This window comes from Struthio camelus, chromosome Z (genome assembly GCF_040807025.1).
Source record: "Struthio camelus isolate bStrCam1 chromosome Z, bStrCam1.hap1, whole genome shotgun sequence".
Classification (NCBI taxonomy): Eukaryota; Metazoa; Chordata; class Aves; order Struthioniformes; family Struthionidae; genus Struthio; species Struthio camelus.
The window spans coordinates 11,353,429-11,377,877 of NC_090982.1; positions in this window are offsets into that span (position 1 = coordinate 11,353,429).

A 24,449-nucleotide genomic window follows, 5' to 3' on the forward strand; every position below is an offset into this window, starting at 1 on the left:
TGATAGAGCTTCATGCAGATTTATTTATGTAGCCCTGAAGTCAGTGCTGCACCGAGTAGTGCAGCCTGCAAGGGAAGCATAGTCTGGAACAGAGTGAAGCTCGGGCCCTGGGTAGCCAACATGCTCCACACAGCTTCACTGCCTTCCAGTTCCCTCCCTGTGTGAGATAAGCAGAAATCTGCCATTCTGTGAATAAAAGCGAAGTTAAAGGTTGGCACACGTCGCTGTTCTGCACGATGCTGCCATTTGCCCGTTCCAGGTACGTTCCTTCCCAATTAGCAAAGACATTACCGAGCAGAAGTTCGAGTATAACGAGCTCCGACGCCAGCTGACCCCCCCGCCTGGGGATCCTCTCGTGTCCTGCCCTGGCTCAGCCCTCGTGGCATTGCAACCTAGATAGCCCGCTGCTTGCATCACCCTGACAGCTCAGGTCACCGTTTTGGGGAAGGAAAAGTACCTGAGAGCCTGAAATAGTTCAGTCAGCAAAAATAGGTAGCAGGTTTGTAACAAGTGTTACGAGACCTTTTATTAATTGTTCGCCTGACTACTGGAGCTGAAGGAATTGTTTGATTTATAAATCTCTAATTATGTGTTTGACGTGTATAACATGCTTCAAATACTCTACATCTCTCTCTGTCTCACACACACACACATAAAATTAATTTCCAGCTATTTTCCCATGCCGATACTAAACTCTAGTCTGAAGAGTGCCCATTATCAGCTGTTTTGGACCCTTAAACTACTTTGTTTCTTCTTACCCTATCATCGCTTTTCACAGGAAGAGAAGAATTGCTGCCAGAGAGAAAAGCAAACTCTGGCTAGTCCTGTACCTTGTTCATGCCGCAGCCAGGAGGCCACCCCTAAGCCCACCCTGGAGAGTCACGGAATACATTGTCTATCACACAAGTCTTTTCCTCGCCTTCCAGCCTTGATTCCCCCTGACCACGAATGGTCCAGTATTCCATAATTCATTCCAGAAACCCGGGCAGGAAGGAGCTATTTCTGCCGGAAGAAGTTTGCTGCCACAGTGAGCCTGCTCATGCTGCCGCCCGACGCCGCCAGGGCTGCGGATGCTCAGAGCGAGGTGGGATGCGCAGCAGGAGGAGCCCTGGCCAGCGTCTGTTTTTATCAGGGACAGATCCCCAGCACGACGGAGGAGGTCATTTGCCTCCTGACAATATGGGCATTAACCAAGACTCACGTGAGATTACCAAACCCACTTCCAGCCCTCAGCTGGGACCTGCATTCAGGGGTGTAAGAGAGGGAGATCAGTGTATTTAATTATCTGTTCCCCTCAGCTTTCCAATATCCTCGTGGATGTGGGAGACACCCCCCCGCCTCTCCACCTGCCAGAGGAGCCTCGGAGCCATTATCGGCAGGTTGCTCTGTTCCACCACTGCCAGTTGACACATGGGAGACACAGAGGGCTTAGTGAAACCAGCTCTCCACCCTCCCTGCATGGAGGAAAGATGCCGTAGTGACAGTCACTCACGAGAAACTGAGAATTAAGAAAAGAAAAAAAAAATAGAAGGCAAGAAAAATATACCCCAACGTTACAGAGTGATATTCTAATGATATGAAATGGATGTGTCAAAAATAGAATACACCCACTTGAAAGGAATATCTTTTAAAGAAATAAATGTTCTTTGCAGAAGACGAAAGCCTGCACAGAGTAACACATGAGAACACAAATAAATGAGTAATGGTTCCAGGGAAGGTAACCGTTTCAAAGCGAGGAGCATTTCCAGTTCCCTCTGCTGTAGTCAAGCGAGTCTTCCATACAGAGCGCATGTGGTGTACATATTTGATTTTCTTTGCCAGGCCTTGAGCTTTGTATGGGGACCAAGTCTTTGGGGCTTAATTGTGCTAGGCAGCACCTGGTCTCCCAGGTTCAGTACCGCACTTAAGCATGAGACCAGCCCTTAGACATCTCCTGTGCTCCAGCACGCGTAATGCTGTACAAAATTAGGCAAATGAGCGAGGTCTGATTCGCAAAAATAGCAGCTGCAACTCAGAAAGTGTAAGCTATTGTCCGATGTAAACAAAGGTAACACCGATAAGTTTAAAGACTGCAAACCACATCAGCAGAACTGTATACTGGGAAGGAGCCAGGAAAGGTTTTGGACTCATAACAGACAAAATTATACACAAACACTCAGTGCAACATGATGGCATGAAAAGACTAATAGGGTTTTCAGATACATGAATGAGGAAGTAGGACTTAACACAGAGGTCATTTTAGCTGTCTATACAGATCTGATGAGTCCAATACCAGAATCCTGTATATTGTTCAAATACCTTTACTTGTAAAGGGATGTTAAAAATAAATTGCCCTATTCTTTCAAAAGGATGTTAGAAATAAATCGAAGAGACTTTCATGAGAAAAGAAATTAAGGTTTGAGGACAGCCTCACTACGTAAATGATTCCATGAACTTGGGCTGGGGAAGGGAAGGGAAGGGAAGAGAAGGGATGAAAAGGGAAGGCATGAAAAGGGAAGGGAAAGGAATGAAAGGGAAGAACCCAGAAGATAGAGGGGTGACTGGATTACCTGAGTATAAGCAGCTTCACGGAGAGAAAATACCAAATATTAAAGGGATTTTTAATACGGACGAGAAACACGTGCATAGAATCCCTGGCTGGGAATTAATGCAAGACAAATTAGAAACAAGAAGCAATTTGTTACAGCAGGGGTGATTAACCATTAGGACAAGCCATTACCAAAAGCAGTGGATTCTTTATGTCTTCAAATTTAGAAAGAATACTTTCTTGGAAAGAAATTTATTCCACAAGGTTATGGCCCTTATACAGCAATAACAGGTGAAATCATATCATCTTTATTACAGTAGATTAGGCTGGATGTCTTCTCTGGCCCTCGTATCATTTAATTTGGCTGTTTAACAACAATCTTGCATATTAAAACCATATCCCCAAAACCAAAAGAAATCCTTTTTTTCCTAAAGAAATACAACTGGGTCAACAAGAAATTGGTGAGGTGCCCAGTTTGAAGGCGATATTAGCTGGCACGGATCTCATTTCTCAGGCCCTCCTCTGGTATCCTGCTGTGTCAGGAATCTTATTCTTAGCATTTGTTTGAACAGCAGAATAACTACAAGCCAAGATTTGTATCTTCTGGATAGAATCAACAAATGTCGAGGTATAAAAACCTTTTCAGCAAAAGGATAAGGATCCTCACATATTTAGAGCCCCCCAGGGGACCAACATTTCCACTAGCTACCTGTTACATAAAAAACAATTTATGCTGAGCTTGATATGAAGTAAGGTCAAACCTTATTTTTTCTGACACCTAAAAGATCTCCATTTCTGAAAGTGGCATGCAACTACAGTGTGTTCACTAAATTATCCAGCTTGGAGTTCACATCAGCCAACTGTCTGCTTCCTAAATGCAGGTTGTTTTTATACCAAGCAGGAAGACAACTTCAGCCGTTATACCAGTTATGGAGAGAGTGCTTTTTACAGCAGGAAACACAAATAATCTAAGTAAGTGGCTGATTTGCTTGGTCATCCAAAAGCATCTGTGGTGCCAATAACTGGGGAGTTATTGCCAGATCCTGGTCAGAAGGAGCATATGTTGCTGGGAAATCCTTACGCTATTTGTACTGGGTGGTCTTCCCAACATGCTGCTGTTGCCAATGCACGCAGGGCAATGCCACCTGCTGTCACTGCCTGCCATGGACAAGACTGAGGTACGAAGACAGACAGGGCAGCTCTGACTGCACAGAAATCCCCATTCATTCCTTGCAGCAGTAATTACTGACCATATTACACCAGCGATGCTTTCTAGGCTGCAGCGCTTAGTGTCTTGGTTTTGCTGATCCCACACGACGGCCAGCAAAGCTGCCGGGGATGTCCTGCGATGAGCGCGCTGCGCCTGTGCAAGGATCATTGTGAGTTGCTCTGCTCATCCCACCCTCCCTGAGACTAAACCCGGGGCACAAGTTTCTGGGAAGGAAACTTGCTGGTCCAGAGTTGCACTGCTGGAGGAGCTCAGCTGGGCAGCGACAACTCCATTTCTGGCAACCCAGTGTGCAGGTTTCTGTGGAAACGGGAGCCAGCAGAACGCTCTCTCCTAGCCACTCATTTGCTCCAGTCTCCATGGAAACAGTCATTGCACTGGTGAAAAAAAAGGGTAATAACTGCAAAGTAATGACTTACTGAAAGCTTCTCCCTGCCTTAATTTTTCTTTCGTGGTCTTTATTGTCAGGAAAAGGAGTACACCCGTACGATGATGTCTCAGATCCCTGACATTATAAAGTTCAAGGTCTAAAATCGTGGATTTAAGCTCCTGAAAGCAGAGATAGTCTAGCACCTGAGCCCTGGGAGAAGTCTGGGATGCTCAAGGCAGGATTTGTCCTTTGCATGGGAATAAGCTACAAAGACCCACCAAGCTTGCACACATAAATCTGTCACCTCCAAATGCAACCTGTTGGAGTGTTCTGCAAAGCTGGGCATCAAAATCTGGACAGCAACATAGCTCCACCAGCCCAAGGGTGCACTCAGTCAGTGAGAGCTAGCCAGGCTTGGTGACCTCTGGGTTTTCCATCTCTGCACTCCAGCACCTGCAGCAGTGTGGCCAGGCATTGGATGCAGTGGGCTATGGGGAGCAGGAAAGCTAGTGCAGCTCAGGAGGTCGACAGCTGGCTGCCTGCCAGGCAAGGCAACCCGGTAGGGGATGAACCCCATACATTGCACCCCAAGGCACGTGGAGACAGAAAGGCCCCCAGCAGAGCTGAAAGCTGCCCCAAGAGCTGCTGTCTGGTGATCTGTGATCCTCCCCTTTTCCTTTCATCCACCCCTTCTCTTTTTCTCTGTCACTACCACTCTCTGCCCACATACAGTTTTGCAAGAAAAAGCCACACAGACACCTTCCTTTTGTCAGCAACCACCACGGAGGCTCGGTGGTTCTTGTGTCACCTCAACCTGCCTCTGCAGATAGCGTCTCCTCCCAGGTCTCTCCGGTAAACTAGGTAGAGGTATCCCACCCAGCAGTGATGCACCACGCAAAACATAGCATGTATTGCACTGACGTTTTATAGTGTGTCTCATCAAACAGGTGGAGACGTGTTGCCATGCCCTCAAGACGTGAAAGGCCAATGACTTCCTGCAACGCTGCACTTCTAGCTCCAGCCAGGGCTGTGAGGGAGGCTATCCCCCAGCCTGGCTGCTCTCACAGCCCCGCACATTGCCCCACAGGGGTAAAGGCCATGTATATTCTGGCTGGCTACCTGAGGGCATCCAGGCTGCTGTTTCGTCTCTGCACCAGGATCATGTGAGCAAGGCCCCTTTCTGCTCAGGCAATCTAGATAAATAATATTCACTGCTAATAATTACCTGACTATAAATACATAGTAGGAAATAATTGAGGCGATCACATGAGGAGCTCAAAATGTCTTTGGAGATTCAGACTAGCAAACCAAAAGGGTCTAAATTTATCCTGTGACTCTGAGGGAAACAGCCCCAGCCCCTTTCAAATGGGATGTCAGGACTCAAGGAGGGAAGACTAGATGTGTTCCTGGTGGTGGTGAGACTCTGGAAGCTGCCATGTTATTATTATTATTATTGTTATTGTACTGCAGTAATGCCAAGAAGCCCAAGACCTAAACAGGGACACCGTGCTCCCCAATCTGCCCGACCCCCTGCCATCCACAGGGCTGTACACGCACAGAGGGAGGAAAGTGGCCCTTTCTCTTGAGAGCTCACAATCCAATTAGAAATTACGGGCCAAAAGAGAGACAATGCAGGCGCTACGAATTGGCTAAGGGAGGAAATAAAAGCAAAGGCAACAATCAAGTTGCATGTCAGAACTACGATCTTTCAGGGAAAAGCTGTGTTTTATTCTTCGTTTGAAAATCTATGCTATGCCTCTGGAATTGAAAGTCAGGGCACGGCGGCAAAAGTGCGTTTGAGTACAAAATCATAATTACATGCTGAAATATTGATTTTCCTTCCTTTTAGTAGACCATAAGTCACACCTGTCTTACCCAAGCTGTTATAACAGCAAAGCAGACAAATTCAAAGTCCAATACATAAATGGGCACAAATCCAAGAAGTGCCAACAGCCTTGTGGTCATAAAAGCAACCACCTAACAAATACTCCAGAGGCCTTTCAGGATGTTCCCATGGTTCTTCGTGTGACTGTCACTTCTGCTTAAGGCCAAACAGCTGTCTCCCTTCTCTAGGAAACACCTAGAGTTAAAGACGAGGACCTGACCCCGGAAAAGATTTATTTTACCAGTTTAGCTGCTGTTAAAAATGCCACTCCTTGAACAAGAGCTTCAGACCCAGGGATCCTGTAACATCCAAATCAAAGTAAATAATGTAAAACCAAGATCAGGTTACGTCAAGCCACAATAAACAGGTTTACTAAACAGTTAGGTGGTACGAGACAGTTAACAAGAACAACGAACATGTAGTTACCCAGACACAAAGGCACCATCAGCAATTGCTCCATCAGATCAATTTGTCTTTATTGTAGAAATACATCAGAAATACTGCGGGCTTCATAAATGCTTCCTGGTCTTTGGGTTAGCTCCTATGTCCCAGCAATACATTCGGCACTGCAGCAAAGTTGGGGACGCTCGGGAAGAGAGATCTGCAGGATGACAGTCTCTGCAGGATAGTAGCTCTGCTTGTAGATGCTGTTTTCACTTAAGGTACGTAGATTCCTTGTACAATTGACAAGTGAACTGTGATAGTAACAAGGTTTAAAAAGCGTATGGAAATTCAGCCTCAAATCGCCTGTCACATCAGAGGTTTGGCAAGTCACTCAGCTCTCAGAAGAAAAACCTATGAAAACACAATCTGCATAACACTGGCAATGTCAGAGTTTTGCTTTCTCCTTTATGCTGACTGAACAAAGACAATGGAAGATGCTCTGCTCTGGTGGAAGATTAGCATGACCCGTGTTCCTCCCTGCATGCAAAACTAAGCTCAAGTCTCCCCTTTCTGATGTGGCTGTCTATCACAGGAGAGCTCAGATGCTGTGAGGAGGCTGCACAGGTACCTAGATGAGTGCTACCACTTCCATTTTTCATGCAGCCTGCAAGGTAATTTTACTTAGGGCCCCTGGGAAGGAAGCAGCACGCCTGCCCTCCTGGGGCAGTTGGGCACTGGCCTTGGTGGGCAACCACCGCTCCTCCCCAAAAGACAGAGGAGGAGGCATCCTTTCCCTCTGACACTATTCATTTCCTCCCCTCTTCTCACCCCAGCTTCAAATTTCCCTCCGGTACAAAGTCGGTGAAACAGAACAGGAAGAAAATTAACAGTTACAACTAGCACAAAAACCGTCTGTCTCCTTATGTATCAAGTTTCTACTACTCATTTTTCTGCTAAGACTTCTGTGAGCTGCCAAGCTCTTTTCCTGTAGGACTGGAAGAATGTTTTTACAACAGCTGCCACTTCACTACCTGCTGGAAACATTTTAATCCGAGCAGAGGGCAACAGTTATAATTACAGTGGGTAGGTAATTTTGATCTTCTATTCCTATACTTTCAGAACGCATAATTTCTATTTATCTGAACTTTACAATGATTGCTTCAAATCTCTGAATTACAATTTCCCAAATAGAACAGAAAACGTTTTATTTCCCCTTCCCATTGCTGCGAGAGCCAGCAGCCCTCCCACACCCTGCAGCCTCCTTGCCTTGTCCTCCCAGCAAGGAGGCCCCAAGGAGGCACATCTCCTGCTGCCTCCTGGGCAAAGCTCTCAACACAGCACTTCCGAACAATCGCGGTGCTGGGGAGTTCCTCACATCCCCACAGCAGCTCCTCTGACACCCACCAACCCACTCTCTGGTCATCTCTAGCTAACCAGAATGGTCCGATCACCTTCCCGTCCTGCCCTTCTGGGCAAAGACCCATTACCCCACTATCAGAGATTGCGAGAAGTTATATAGAACTTGTCTGAGGCTAACTAGTCTAGCCAAAAAACAGGGTGGATGAACCAGTGAGGAGCACCAATTTCCCAGCACAATGGCTATACTCAGCCGTTCTCTCACATCCAACCCTCCTTCTCTTCCTTTCGTGCTTCCGAAATACGCCTCTCCTCTGCAGTCTGGCCTGCACCCCCTTGCTTTCCTATGCCAACCTCCCTGCAGCGCCTCACCCTTGCCGTGTCCTCTCCTCCCCGAGCACCCGGCGGCAGCCCCTTTGTCTGCAGGCATCGCTCCAACGTTGCTGAAAACGGATGCCTCGCTTGGGGATACGGGTGGAGAAGAGCAGCCGTTCCCCTTGCCTCTGTCTTCCAGGCAGCTGCAGACTAGGAAAGACCTTGAAAGAGGGCAGATTTGCAAGGCAACAGCCTTTCACCCTGCCTTTCCTGAGGAGGCTTAGAAAACACCCCCATGAACTGCAGAGGTCGCAATGGAATTTCCGAGATCGGCGCCGCTGCTCTGACTCGGTTCCCACAGCTTCACGCGGAGAAACCCGAGGTAACCGCGGCGCTGTGGGCACCTTAGTCTGGTGCTCCACGTTGGTTAACCCGTCCTAATTTTTGGCTAAATCCTAAAGATTTGAGGCTAAAGCCTCAAATAGCCTGCTGTACTACTGCATCTACACAAAATCTCAGGACTTGAGACAATGTTGATATTTCTGCATTGCACAGGGTAGACAAACCCCAGATTTCTTCCAGGGGGATCTGGAGACTATGGAGAGGTTTCCCAAGAGGAAAAACACAATTTATGGAAGGAAATCTTAGCTTACTAAACATTTCCGTAGAAAGACATACGTAGCCTAGTTTTGCAGTGGTCTGAAAAGCAGAGCTGGGAGAAGGGGATGAAGGATGGAAGGTAGGCACCCAAATGGAGTGTGTCACCCCCATTGAGCTGACACTAAATATCTGTCGTGTGACCACTGCTTGCCTGCAGGTTCCCCAAAAAAGTGCACTTTCAAGACAGATGGAGTGCACACATGCCTATGTGGAAAGTCTAAGTTTGGCTTTGGACTATCCTTACGTTTATTTAGCCCCAAAGTGCGAGGAAGAAAAGACTCACTCATGTATAACCCTACTGACCCCAGAAGAGAGCTATGCTTCCTGTAACTGAGAAACAACATGGGGGTAAAAACCTCGGCAGGGGCCCATGGGTGGAGGAGCTGAGAGGTGGTACAGTTAATTCAAGTTTGTGTGACCAGAAGTCATTCTAACGTCCTCGTGGTGCTAACTACAAGGTGCTGCCTCTGCTTGTCCATGTTCTTAGGAAACTCCTGCACTGTATATTGTTCAGACTGAGTCCCTCTACAGCCTCTCTATGTTGCAGAGGCTGCCTCCATGCCCTCCTTTTCCTGTACCTGATCACTGCTCATTACCTGGTACTTGTTTCTTAGCCATATTTGAGTGTTTCTCTGATTGTAAAGCGCTGTGTTTCACTGTCCTCCTTTGTAAAACGTCGTCTCGTCTCCCCGTGGGCAGCATCTGCTTCAGGTGCTGCCTTTAGCAAATACACAGGTTGTTTGGAAAATGACTTCTGATTTGGGGTATTATGCCAGGAATGGGCCAGGAGAGCTATTTTCCTTCTCAAGCTTCTTCCAGGTTGAGTGGTAGAGGGTGTTTTGCTACAAGAGAAATTTCAGAAAAATCTTCTCCATCCCTGAGCAAACCAGACTTCTCACCCGCTACTCTCCCTCTCTCACTGATGGCTGACATATTTTTGAACAAGCAGGACTGAATGTACTGATATTAGTGAGCCACTCAAAACAGTACAGAATTTTTGCACCTCTATTTCTGTCGCAGGGCTACGAGTGCAAGATATTTTTCAGGGTTTTATGCTTTATAAAACTTTGCTGTCTCTCACCGAATTCTGTCACTTTAAATTACTCAGGGAGACTACAGAATGTGTCTTTTCTTTCCTCAAAGAAGTGGCTAAAAATCACTTAGTTTGGGTTTAAAATAAGCCCTCTCTCTTGCTCACCCTCCCTCCCACAGGCAGCAGAAGAAAAGAGGCTCCACATGTCCTTCCAAAATTCATATGTTTCTAAGCTGCTCCAATTTCTGACCTCAGAGGTCTCATCCTTGCCCAGCCATGAGCAATGTTGCTGCAGCGGCTCTGTCTGAACACAAATGGCTCAAAACCCCAAGGTAAGGAAGAAGAGAAGCAGTGTGCCAGGTCAAGGCAGGCTCAGGAGTGCCCACATCTCCTTTCCAGCAGGAGAAAACAAAGTAGTGGGAAAGGAGAAGTTATATAGTCCTCTGCTCTGCTCACCAGCAAAACTGACCCTACCCAGGTATATACAAAACCCGCTGATAGCTTCTCTCCAACGTGTTGGTCCACCTCGCTGTGGTGCTGGCCGCTCCTGCACCCCTCTGCTTAGCGCCACAGATGTGCAGCTGTGTGGCCAACAGCTGCCACTTGCTGGCACGCTCACTGCATTACACCAGTGGGCAGCATGGCACTATCCCCAGCTTCCTCTTGCTAAAACGGCAGGCTTTATAAAGGCACTTGCTTTATAGTGCCTCAAGAAAGTTACTGCACAACTTGTTCTACTGAACTATTCACCTGCTGCACCTTTTTGGAAGTTACACTTTCCTGCTCTTGCCACACCTGCCCTTGAAATGCTATGGACACTAGGGTCAGTTTTCACACTGTTAGTCAGCATGCATGCACTGTTAGACAGCAACACTGTCTTTCCCAAATAGTTCAGTTTCCACTTAAGCTTGTAAAATCAGGGGTTCAACACACACTGAAAAAGATTCAGCATTCCCCAAAACTGCCAAGCCTCCAAGATCACTGGTGAAATTTCTCTCTCTCGATATGCAGACGTGACCTGGGCTGTCTCACGAAGATAATGTCTTGAAAATATCATTAGCTTTTGCGTGAGGAAAGTAGCCAGCAGTGAATTCATTTCAATAACTTGGCTCAGTATTGGCTCAATAACTTATCGAACTCTGCAGCCCTCATCTGACAGGTATGCCTGGCTTTTTGCAGTGAAGGAGGAAAGGTGTAGTACTACGTGGTACTAGACTATCATCTCAGTTATTATCCAGTAAATCTAATTGAAACATATTCCTTTTTTCCCCTCAAATTTTGTTCATTCTTTACATTTTGCCTCCAGTCCTCAATATAATTTTGTTAAACATAGCTTGTAACTTTGAAGCCTGACATGGGGTTAAGTAGCAAAGAGGAGCAGGAAGAGGACTGCATAGGTTTGGGGTCCAAAAAAGCCGTGCCTTGAAAGGAAGATATGAGTAACTGAAATACGATGAGCAGGGATTCAGTGCCACGAATGGCATGGCCTGCAGATGGTGGGGTGGGGGGATGACTAACAATTGGGTGGGCTTGGGTAGGTGGATCCTACGGTAGCTGACATTAGAGATGAATAAGGAGTTTAGTAGAAGAGATTGAGATGAAAAATTGGATTTTAAAAGTCTAAAGATGAAGAAGAAAAACAATTAGGAAAAAAGGTGTTTTAGGATGCATGAATGTGGTAATAAAAGAAGACAAGTAATACATCAGAAAGAAGCCAGTATTTTAGCTACCGTTGTCAGTTGAGGGACTTAAAACATTAAAAATTAAATTAAAGGAATGCCTTGTGTTGCAAGCAAGACTAATCTGAACAGGTCAGGCTCTTAGTCGAAGAGAAATATTCTTTATTTAAGGGAACAAGGACAAATTACCGTCCAGAATTCTTGCTTTTCTGTTGTTCAGGTTTTGTTGCACCTACAGTTGCTGCCAGACTGTGTGGTCAAGTTGAGTCTCAGTAAATGTCCTGACACTCCAGAAACTGCTGGATGAGGTTTTTAAATCAATACAGACTCAGCCTCACTGTGATTTCTTCTTTTACTCTCTCTTTTGCCTCATCCATAAACGGCCATCTTCTCATCAGCTGTTCACCTGTAGTGTGACTTCTTGTGTTCTACTGCTGCGGGTTTAGCATCAAATGGGAAAATACATTTGAATTGGGAAATATGTTTGCTATGGGCAATTTTGATTTACATAAGCGGTGGCAAGCCACTGGCCTGAGGAGGAGGCCAACTGACAATCGCACTGTCACAGGCATCTTGCAGGGCAACACCAGGAAGGTTGTAGTGTGCTTAAGTAACTGCAGGGTGAGATAGCTGCAACCAGCCCATTCCCAAAGCAGAGCTAAGGACACCTAAACCAACTCCGAGAGATACTTGTCCAGTTGGCTGCTAGGAGCTTCCAGTGAGCGGGAGTCCGCCACCTCCTCAGAAGACCCATTTAAAGTTCTCCTCCATTATAGTGTTTAACTGTCGCTAAAGTGTGAAAAAGCTTTCAGCACCTAACCTACATGTCCCTTGCTACAAATAAAGTCAACCACTTCTTATCCTGCTCTGCTTAGTTACATAGGACAATTGATCATCATCCTCCTCAAAACAATTTTTTTGAACTTTTGAAGATTTACCAAGTCCTATCCACTACTCTATTTTCTAGATGAAACCCAAGACCTTTGGTCTTTCTTGAGAGCTCATATTTTACTTCTAAGTCTTTTATTTCTCTTGTCATTCTGCTCTGGACTCTCTCCAGTTTGTCTATACCTTCTTAAAGCCTGGTATACAACTTCAAAACCTACTCTAATACCTCTTTACTAGTCTTAAAGACAGAAGGATAATTGACTCCTTTGTCTCACAGATTATGCTCCTGTTAATAAATTATAGAATAAAATTTGTTTTTTTCACAACAATATCTTAAAATGAATCCAATATGCAGCCCATGATACCATCTGTTTTTTTTTTTCTGCAGTACTTTTCATGACCTCTTATTCTCCTGTTGTAGTTGTGCATGTGATTTCTTTTTCATTACTGATTTAGTCAACTTTAGTCAGTCCAGGGGTCTTACTGGTTGACACTATTTTCCAATTCGTCAGGAACAACTTGATCACCTAAGAAATAAATACAGACAACTCTGGGTAAATTTTCAGTTGCCATAATGTCATTCTTCTCACCAAAGCATAAATCCCTTCTTGAGTGTGAAGCTTCTTGCCTAAGATAGGGAAGCAAAAACAAGAAAAACTGGAGATCTTTGGAGAAATAGTAATACTGAAGAAAAAGTTAAAATGCTTCTAGCTGTGTCCCTTAGCAAATTTTATCTCAGAGAGAGGTCAAGTGTTTTTTCCAAAACTAAACAACATTTTAAAAATAGGCAACCTGAGGAAGGAAAATAAGCAAGGAAAAATCTCACAACGAGGTCCTCATTGTTCTCCCACCAGGAAAAGATGGCAAAGTTACCAGGAAATTGAAATAGGAGCTTAGAGCTGACTATGTCAAGCGCCTTTACTACAGCACCACAACACCCTGCTATCCCAGTAGCTTAAAACGGGGCCAAGTGGCAGGGTGTCACGTGCATGGTGAGAGGTACACCTTTCCCTGCCAAATTGGGATCCATTTTCCAGACCACAGGGATGTTAAGTGCTGTGAGCCAAATAGCACTTGGATCTGTTGGATCCTGACATTGCTGGAGCACATTTCCCCCCTAGGCATCATTCACAGAAATAGCAACCTGAGTCTGAATAATTTTTTTTAATAAATTAGTCAATCTAATAGTAACACCAAGGTAGAAAACTTCAGTCCAAAAAGTTAGATTTTTAGCAGAGTTCGGAGGAATAAAAAAGAGGTTTCTGTAATAGAAAATGTCAGTAAATAATAATAATAATAATAATAATAATAATCAATGCTATTTGTCCTATGGGAAAAGGACACTTATGTCTGCTCCGCGAAGGCAGAAAAGATCTGAAAAAGACTGGAGATGACCAGTGAGATGTGCAGCTCCTCTCATCAGTGTCAGGAGGGTACTTTGCTGTTGTGACTCCAACACGTAAAGCGAAATCACACTGAGAGGCAATCCACATCCATGTAAGTTGCTTTATTGTCTTTGCTGTGATCATCTGCCTAAGGACAGTTTATGCAAACGCAGGAGAAGCAGAACCGCAGTGCTGGACCTACGTATGAGAAGCTAGGAACCCAACAGGCGGGCTCATAAATCCCTGCTGTTACGTTGCCCATTTGGCTGCTGATCTCCAGACTTGGGGAGGGAGGTGGAGGAAGAGGGAAAAGTTGGGTTAGCCGTTGCCCTTTCCTAGCTGGGGAATTGCAGCACAGGGGGCAGCAGTCTCCTCCAGGCTCTCCATCAGGCTGCTGAAAGACCAGATCCGATTCCCACACCAAGCTTTCTGCCTTGCTCAGCCTCATCAAACCCCAAGGGTCCCACTCGAGATCTGAAAAAAATGGATGGTGCACTTTAAAAATCACCAGATGTTCCTTTTAGGAAATACAGCTGTGCAAATCAGAACAGCTATCTGGGAAAACGGCTTCAGTCTCTGTCAGCTGAGGAGCTGGCACGACGTTTCTTCTAGGTCATTAATTTCCTTTCGTCATTTACTAATACTCCATTCTTTTGCTGTACTGCAGTGTTGTGAAATGGTTGTCTTAGCAACCAATGTCACTCTTAACAAAAATTCCCTTTCCATAATATTAAAGCTATTAGTTGACCCCAAGGCTTATCAAATCCAAATTAGGGTGGTGTTCCAAGATACAGCAGGAGAAAGCTATCTTTTAAGCTCTTCCCAAATGTTGCATCTTTTAACGCTCTTCCCAAATTGTATGCGGTTCAGAATATCTCTTATTCAGAATATCTTTTAATGATTCTGACATAAAGCTAATACTCTCTTCATACTTTTTGCTACCATTCACAGAAGACTGAACGACCTTTTGTTGAATGAACTAAAATCTGTATAACATGTGGCAGTGTAGTACCCAGCCTTTAATATCAAATCTTCCTCCATCTTCCTTTACTAGGAGTCCAGTGTTGCCAGTACAGACCAAGCAAATAACTTTAGCACAAATTAACTAAGACTATATCTCTTCAACCTGCAAACTTGCTTTCTATGCATATTCTGAACAAACAATTTGTGGGCAGGAACATAAAAGGACTCATCCGGATATACATGAATATGGAAGAATGAACAAAGACAGTTCGGTTTGAATGGCGAGTTTTTGCTCTACATTTCCAGTTTTGAGAATAAAAAGGAGCAGGTGAATGTGATATCCCAGATATGACCACTCCAAATTAACCAACACACATCTAGTCTTTAACATCAGATACTCGCAATGACTAATTTATGGCCCAGGAAACATGTCTCAGAAATACGGCTAAAAAGCATAAAAAATAGATCTTAAATAGAAAAATACTTGGTTTACAAACATTTGAAAAAAACCACGTTACTAAAAATTACTTGCCCAGTTTTCTTCCCCCTCTCCTCTCTGAGAAGGCCTGACATGTTTTCCTGTACCACTTGGACACTTTCAGTAAATTCCTGTAAATACCGAAGATGACAAAAACCTCAAAGAAATATTTACATTTTAGGAACTGGTACATATTCCCGTATTTTAGAGAGCAAACTTCTGCACGAGGGCACAAGTGCACAAACAGCTATTGCCTGCAAGCCACTGTAGTGCCTGCTCAAGGAATGGTAGGTGAGTTACATCTTCATGGAGTTTTGCAAAAAGTTTTGCCTAAGTTGACCTTACTGCTTCTAATGCTGACTGAAACCCTGAAACTGCATTATGATGGTGCTGGAGGTAAGATAACACCCTGTGCCTCTGTAGGGACTTGTGCCTAAGTTGATTTTTATCTAGCCACAAAGGTATGGCTTCTGCATTGCATCTACCTCAGAGCATGGTCTGCATGAACCTGTATCTACCTCCAGGATGCCATATAGGCGTACCTTCAGAAATTAATCAACGGCAAAAACTATTTTTTCTTTTAATTTTAAACAGCAAAAATGATTTATGAGAATGCATTACAGGCACAGTTGGATCTCCAATAAACTTGCCTATCAAACCTGCCTGTGTGTGTGGGCTATTTCAGATGGAAAAGAGCCTCTTGGGAACTGCTGTCCTCTGCTTTGGAAGGATGATCTAGAGAGACCATTTTTACTAACCGGGTTCAATCCCTTTTTTCTTCCACAGGCTGGCTGATGGTGTACACAAATCTGTTCTGGCCCCTTCTTATGCACTGAGCATAAGCACCATCAGACACACAAGCTATACTACCCTATTCCTGTGCACACAAGAGAAGCTGCACACCTGCAGTATAGTGATGGTATGAGCATGCCAGAAATTATCTACATTTCAAGTCCTCACAGAATCACAGAATAATTTAGGTCACAAGCGACTTCTGAAATTCTCTAGCCTAACTAGCTGGTGAAAGCAGGGCTAACTTCAGGGTCAGATCAGACCGCTCAGCACCTTGTCCAGGTAAGTTTTGAAAATCTCCACTAACGGAGGGTCCATATCCTCTCTGGTTCATGTCCCAGGGCCAGATCACTCTCAGGGGAAGAGTTTTGTTTTCACTATCCAGTCAGAAATTTCCCTTGCTGCAACGTATGCCCGTTGCCACTTGTCCTTTCACGGGGCACCTCTGAGAAGGGCTTGGCTCTGTCTTCTCCGTAATCCTCTGCTAAGCAGTTTAAGACAGGAGATGAATCCTCTCCCGGCGTTTTCTTCTCCAGGCTAAGCAAACCCAGCTTTTCCCAGTAGGTATCATATTCTCCACTGCCCTGACCTAACCTCTAACTTCAGCTGAACTCACACCAGCTTGTCAGTATTTTCCTTGTCAGCTCTGGCATTGACTACAGAGGAACACCTTGCCAAATCGGCCGCCTTATAGGCCTTGAAACGTTAGCCTTTGGGCTCCCGTACATGCTCCCATAGAGTCATTGGTCTCCACCAGTAAAGACAGACAGAAGACGTAAAGACACTCAAACTGTTGTCAGCCCTCTTCAGGTCACTGAAAATAATCAGTAGATTTCAGCTACATGAGATGCAACAAACTGTGTATTGTGAACCAAAGGTTTTTAGTGAAAGGATGTGGCTTTGGCAATAAATTAGCTCATATGCTAACATCTCTCCTCAAATTACATACATTATCCCTGTGACTGCAAGGCAGGCAAGAGAGGGTCACATACCAGAGTAGAGAGACATTCAGAGTTCATGAGGGGTTAAACAGCACGGATTTAATAGAGGACTTACACTCCAAGCTGCGTGGGGAGCCCCAGAAACTGCGAGGAGGAGTCACCAATGGGAGGCTGCTGGACCCATGGGTCAGACACCCAGGCAGGACTTGACTTAGTGTATGCTAAGGACCCCTTAAATCTACTAGAACTATTTTCTTACCTCAGCTGTGCTAACCTTGAGCAATTAGAGTCGGGGAAGCAGCTAGACAGTGTCGGTAAAAGGGAATCGGCATGCCTGGGAATTTGGTCAGTGTGCAGTTTCACGCACTGGGCCGGCTGCCATGTACTCTGCCAGTCGCTGACTCCTCGCCAGGTCGTCCAGGACTTCCACAGGTCGTCTCACTGCAGTCCCCGACTAAATTCACACTGTTCTCTATGCCTGTTTAAGGACAGAGTGTGATTTCACATGAACCTGGTATAGCTCATCACAGTGAGTACATTAGTTCAGAAAGGATGCGCTCAAAGAATAAGTTACTTCCTTTTCAGTAGCACAGGGTTGGTTTTGTTTGTGTTTCTGCTGTGTACTGGAAGAGAAAGGCCAGATCAACACACAATAGCAAGATCTTGCACTTAAGGCCATTTTAAGATCTTTTTTGTGGTGGGATGAGTGTTTTCTGCTGAAATATTCATTACTCTGGGAACACGCTTGTGATAGCTTAGCTAAAGAGCTGAAAAAGATGCTGTTAGAACAGTTGTGCTGGGTTTTCTGGGACTTTCAGATGACTTAGCATTTACTGACATCAAAACTGAGCAGTTGCTTTTGGTGGCTGCTTCATCAACAATTGCAACTTTGGAAAAAAAAAAAATGTTACACTGCAATCATTTCTCAAGCAACGCCCTGTAATCTGGTTACAACAAAGAGGTGCCCCAGGTACCTGCTTCGGTCATGGATATGTTGGGAATGCCTGTTCATAAACAACCGCTTAGGCTAGCACAGTGGCAGTGCTTTTGCTGGTCTCCAATAGGCAGTCCGTGTGACCATGGGCACATTACTTGGGACCTCTGCGTCCCTGTCGCATACAGCGGCAGAATGTCACTCACAACAATAAAGGCTATTAAGGGTAACAAACCCATTCCTGGGTCCCTCAAACCCTGGATGAGAACTGAAGACCAGCCAGAGCCCATTCACAGCCCCTGGGCCCCTTAACCACTTACTGCCTCAGACTTGGGTCTCTCCAGGTGGGGGTCTTCTCCTCCTCACCGGCTAGTCCAGCTTGAAGTTCACTAGCAAATTCCACACTCATGCTCACACACAGGGGCACATATACTAAGGACTGAAGCTTTGTAGGGAAACATGCACACACGCTTCTCTCTGCAGCCGCAGGCACCTCAGATGCATGGACCCCAATGGCCTGCAATCCCTTCTCCATTTGCTGGTACATCGACTTCCTAGGTGTGGTTGATTAGTTTTCCTGTATCTTGCCTTTAATTTTATGCTGAATAGCCATTAGCAAGATATCCTTACAAAGTAGATGTCCTTGTATTCCAGTTTTCTATGTATCTTTACGTTCCACCTATTCTGATAGAGACACTTTTAAATGATAGTGCAACAGCACCGCTTATGTAAAAGGAGAGAAACCGCAAGAACAGAGAAGAAACACTTCCCAGATGTCTACACATTGCTACACACAAAGGTTTCCACACATCCTTCCAAGGCTGCAGTGCTTGAAGCATGCAGGCAATATCTAAGGAAAAGGATCTAGAAAAAGCCCTCAGACACCAGCAACCGGATATTAGCAGAGATGGTCTCATCTTTATGACCACTTTGTCTAGCCTGAGACACAACATGGGCTGTAAGCTCAAAAACCATGAGCGATATCAGAGCACGCACCCTTCTGAATCAGGCCTTCAGTCACGTCTCCAGCTTGGATGGCCATGGGAAGCAGGGCTCAGTGCTCGGTGACATTTGGGCAACCCAAAGAAAAGGACTACCACATCTCTGGATACAGGGCCAGCATGTCGGTGTCTTAGGGAGTACCTCTGATAGAGCTAACCGGATAGCTTTCTGGGCTGCTACGTGATCCTCAGGACTGCATGGTGGAGTGAAGACCATGCATCCATGTTTTGACGTCCCATCACAGCACGTGAGCACAGCTGGACAGGGAAGAACAGAAGCCCCCGTAGTCCACATTTATCTCGGTGAAGGTAGTGCTCTGGTACACAACAGCCAGAAAGCCCACTGCTTTGAAGAGACATTGACATGGGCCATGCAAAAAGAGGTTGAGTGCTTCAAAGGAAAGTGAAAAGTCACTCAGTAGGTGACAGGAAAATGAAGAGCTAGAAATAGGTCTTCTTGCTGCTTTTGTGAAAGGAAATTTTTATCAAAATTTTTACCTGAAGTGCTCTGTTTATCCAAATAAAGATTATGATAAAGTGAAAAATTGTTGATACCAATTCTGATGCAGACTTCGAATTGAAAAAATAGCAAAAGACCGGAAGAGATTTCACACATTCCTTCTGTATCATAGTTATTTGGCAACTAGGTAACATAGTTATTTGTTAATGATCATTTTCATACAAATACTGTTAACTACTTTTCCTCGCAACTAGTAAAAATCTCTGTGCTATTCAGAGATGCTCTACTGACAAATTCCAGTACTCGCTGCAAAAGAATCACAGCACAAACACTGAACCCGATCCAAGCCTGTACTATTTCTTCACTTCTTGTGAGTGTTATTGTGCCTTACAGCAGTTGCCTCTTGCTGCAAGATAAAGCAAAAGCAACAAAGCCTTTCTGACAGAGCATTAAAAGGACAGACATTTCCCTTAGTTCTCTAACAGCATTTCGGCCATCCTAGAAATCTAGCATGGTAATACGACATCACATCTTCCCAAAAACAGAAAAAAACATTTAAAAGCAAGCAGAAGCTCCTTGAAGGAGGCACTGCTGCAGCTGTCCTGGCTAGTGGGAGACATGGCTTTTTATCCTAGAGTACGCTATCGGCATTTCACAGGAAAGCTGGCAGCACAAAGCCTCTGCAACTGAAGACAGATCTCCTTGAAAATCACACTGCAGAGGTTAAAACTCCCATTGCAAATTCAGCTCTATATTTATCTTGTCCAAATGAGCTGGGACGTTAGCGATTCTTATGAAGCATGTTACAAACACGAGCTACTTAACCCTCACAGCCTCCTCCTGCAAGAAACGTCCACGTTTGTGCTGTTCACAGAGGAGGCAAGGGAAGCACAGAAAGTGTTTTTTGAATAAAGAGTGGCAGAGTAAGAACGGTGATGTTTTCCTCCAGGGGTTATCTGCAGCGGTAGCCAACATCAGCACACTTGTACTGTCTGTTGCTAAACACACAACGTGTGAAGCTCAGTAGCGCTTTGGGGAGGTGAGTGACTGCGATGTGAAAACGGTTTCAGAGTAAGATCCCTGCTCCTCTGGGGCAGGCCGAGGCAGTGCAGTCTGCAGAAATGCTATCTACAGCGGCGGGACAGCTCAAATTTTCCACGCAGGATGAAGGTGAGGGGCATTCATTTGCGATTTTTCTCTTTAAACTACTGCTCGTGCTAAGCTAAAGGCTTTTACGTGAGCCCAGAAGAAATGAAAGAGGAGGGGTCTGACAACCAGTGCCAGCCTCGCAGAGGCAAGGGTCTGTGTTGCTGAGCACCAGCAGACAGCTCTGAAGCCAGCTGATGCAACTGCACCGCAACGAGGCTACAGCCAGGATATTTGGCAAAAGGCACAGCTTGCCTGTGGTTTGTTTTCTCAGCAAAACAGCACTCCCTGCTACACCCAAGAATCACATCCCAGCTGCTTGTAAGCTAACAGTTACATGACAAGTCAGTAACGCTGGGACAAGACAGACCCACAGGAATGTGCCATTAGCAGTCCAGCCTCCTGGGAGAATCAAAGTTTGTCTGACGCTGCATGCTCGATGTACCAAACACCACTGCGAGCGTGTGAAAAAATGGCTGTAAAGTTCCTCTGACGTTGTCCTGAACTTTCCTGCAGCTTCTGCTGCGTCACTGATGCTCCCCTAAACACTGTTTCCTTGTTGTGCTGGAAAAATACCTGGCTATAGGATAATAACAGGCAACATGGGAAGAAAACTTTCCTTTCTGTCTCTCACAACAAAGCTGCCCGTTCTTTGAATCATCCAGCCGTGCCATAATCTGTTAGAATGACAGAAATGATCACCCTTGATCTCCATCCGTACCCAGCAGTGAGGAAAATAGTTTCTTGACAGCCTAGGCAGCACGTTCTTTCCTTAGGGGCAGAGATCACTTCTCCCCATCAATGTTTCTTATGCACAGCTTTGTGCGCAAGAGATGTGTGGAGAATCACAGTAGAAATCACTGCAGATCTTATTCTGACAGGCAGAAATAACCAAAATGCTGGCTTCTCAACCGCCTCCCATCCCTCCACACACACATCTGGATAGCTCAGAGTGTCATATGATGGAGACCTTCTCTAACTTCTAGCTCAGCTTCTGGGAGTGTCAGCCACTGCCCTGGCCACCGCACTGCCACAGTTCAGTAGGGATATTGTCCTTACTGCAATAGGAAAAGCTGCCCGCCAGGGAGAAGAGTACATGTAACACAAACACAGGTGACGACAGCCAAATGCAACCAGAATGTCTGGCTCCACTTAAAGCTCATCTACAGGTTCTTTAGCAGTACAAAGCGTATAGGCTTTGGGACAGTCATTCCCTTCAACTTCTTCACCCATTTTCTTAATTTGACTATGTGTTCTGATCTTTACGGGGGAATATATGACGGTGAAGGCTGTGGATAGTGCAAAGCTTGCATCTGACTGAGTTTGTGAGAGTCTTGCTCCTTTCCAGCATAGCAAAGGGAGAAGAAGAAAAAAAAAAAGTTAAGCGTAGTAGCTTTTTCAGCATTTAAAAGCTAGGTGGAGTCCTTCTAGCAATGTGATTCAAACTATTATTCGTTAGAACGTAGCATATCTCTGTACTGACTGCATAATAACACGGAAGAAAGCACAAAAACCTCCATGTCTAACACTGAAACCCTCTGTGGTGGCCGTTCTTTAGCGGCAGGAGCAGGAGAAAAATATTTTTAAACTTCAAATTAGTACCCAGCCATGGACAATCCCACTCAGCTGCTGAAAACGTGCATCACGTAAGATGAGCTCAGTCAGATCTCATTCACCTTGTAAATCCTCTTGGCCGTTAGAAATCAGTTTTCAGACCTGTGAGAAATACACTGAGCAGCAGGCACAGATTGGTATTAGAAAAACATGCTGCCAACCCCGGAAAGGAAGGCAGCAGCCGTTAGCCATTGCCCTCTGGCTGAAGTGAAAACTGGTACCTGCCTTTTCTTTTTCCATATGTGTGGCTGCTGAGCTTAGCAGGTGATGAGCCCTTCTTCTTGTAGGAAAGAGCTTCTTCAAGAGCATCACAGTGAGACCGGAAGAGCCAAAGCCAATGGTCACTGTATGGACAGCCTTCCCTTACACATTGCCAGAGGAAACAGGGGTGTGAGCACAGTTGCTCTTCAAGGTGCTTTGGTAAAGAATCTTTTATGAGAAGCTAAAATTGCAATGAAGACCACGGCTGGCAATATTCAGCATGGTTGAACCTGTCATTTTACGGAGGACTGCAAAAGTTCCTGAAAAATGAACGCTGCACCTGGACTTTCAGTTCGGTTGTGGAACAGTGACGAGGTGGCATCAGTGACACAAAACATTCCATTTCCAGAAAATTAATTGTTAGGTATTAGCTGCAAAGGAGGAGTAATTCCATCTACTTCAGAAATAAGCATCGGCCCATCAGTTTAGGACAATATTGGTAGCTCATCAGACTTTGGTTTCTTCCCTCAGAGGTGCACATACTCATGCCAATCCCTTTTTGAGACCAACAGCATACATCCGTCTGGCATCTCAGGTGCTCACAAGAATTTATGCTGGATCTTTGTGTCCCGTGTGAATCTGGCAGCCACCTGTAACCTGGATGCGTTATAAGGGCAAGCGGTATAAGGTATGTCACTCACTAACTATACTTGCCTCCCCAGAATGACAGGCCGGCCTCCAGGTGTGAAAAACATGCCTGACAGAGGCAGTCTCTTTTCACCCCTTTCAAGGGCTTATAAAACATCGTTATGCTGTCATGCAGTGGAGGAGGAAGGACTCTGCACAGCTGTTAAATAAAAATGACAATTGCCTCCTCGGAACAACTGTTCTCAAAATCCGCTTTTACCCCTACATGTTAATTACAGTTTGCCACGTACTCACACCAAGGGCACAGTGTCTATGTGTCCCTTACATGGCTGATGGCTATTTCTTCCCTAGCAGATAGAGGCAGAGATAAGAAAGAAGTGTGAGCACAGTTCTCCCAAGGCACCTGGTTCTCCTAGGAGCCATCCAGCCCCTGGAAGACAGCAAAGGTCTTGTTAAAGTAGAAACAAATAGTGGCAGTTTTTCCTGGTGACTGACCGGTCATGGTCACCTGGAAAGGAGGCAGAAGGTGGTGCCACTCCTGCAGCTGTGAATGCAGCAGCTGTCCCTGCAGAAGCATCCTGCTGTTGGGTGGGGGAATCCTCTCAAGCACCCCACAACTGCATTTTCCTCTACCTTGCCGAGAAGTGCATAGCATGGCAGCCACCGGTGAGAAATGCCTTCTGAACCGGGGACCTCAGTAGGTGAGCGTGGTGGGTTGGGAGTAATTCTTCCCGGGAGGGTCTGCTGAAACACCAAACGCAGCCCTGAACTCGAGCTGTTTCTTAGCAGGGGACAAAGGTGCATGTCCCCCTTCCCTACTGTCCCCAGCAGGCACACAAAAACATCATATTAACACTGTCTCTTCCCTGAAGAAGGAGATCAGAGATTGTTTACCATTGCATGTCAATCAACCTCCTCCTTATTAGCAAACATACTCGCTCCAGTTTGTCTTTTCTTTTTGCAACCCAACCTCTCCTTTTTTTCTTCACTTCTAAACAAACAATAGCTTTTGTAGACAGGAAGAGAATAAGAGCAGTTAAGTGCTTACATTTAATTACACAGAGGCTATATTCTTACTTAGTGTAAAAATATGAGCCATTGTTCTCAAAACCTGTTTCAGTTCCCCAAATATGTTAATTATAGTTTACCACATTCATACTAGGAACAGTCATTACTTCTCAGAGGCACTTTTGAAAGCTAATCCTTTAACCTGTATCTCATGCAAGCAAAAGAAAATGCCTGCTGCTTTCTTGCACTTGCTTTTAATTAAATATGATGAGAACATATGAAATCATATGGAAATATTTACCAGGCTTTTTCTATAGAGGTTGCCCCGCATTCTAGGATACACACTCTGTTTGCCAACCGCAAAGGATTTTATCAAATAAGGTACCTCAAGGCTGCAGTAAAATCCATAAGAAGAGAAAAAAATGACACCACAGATCCCTCCATGTCATACCCAAGAAAAGGGAGAGGGTAAAAGGTTGGACCCTTTGGCCAACAGAGATCAGGCAACTTGGCTCTGGATGCAATCAATCCTCATTTATCTGCTAGGCTGGTT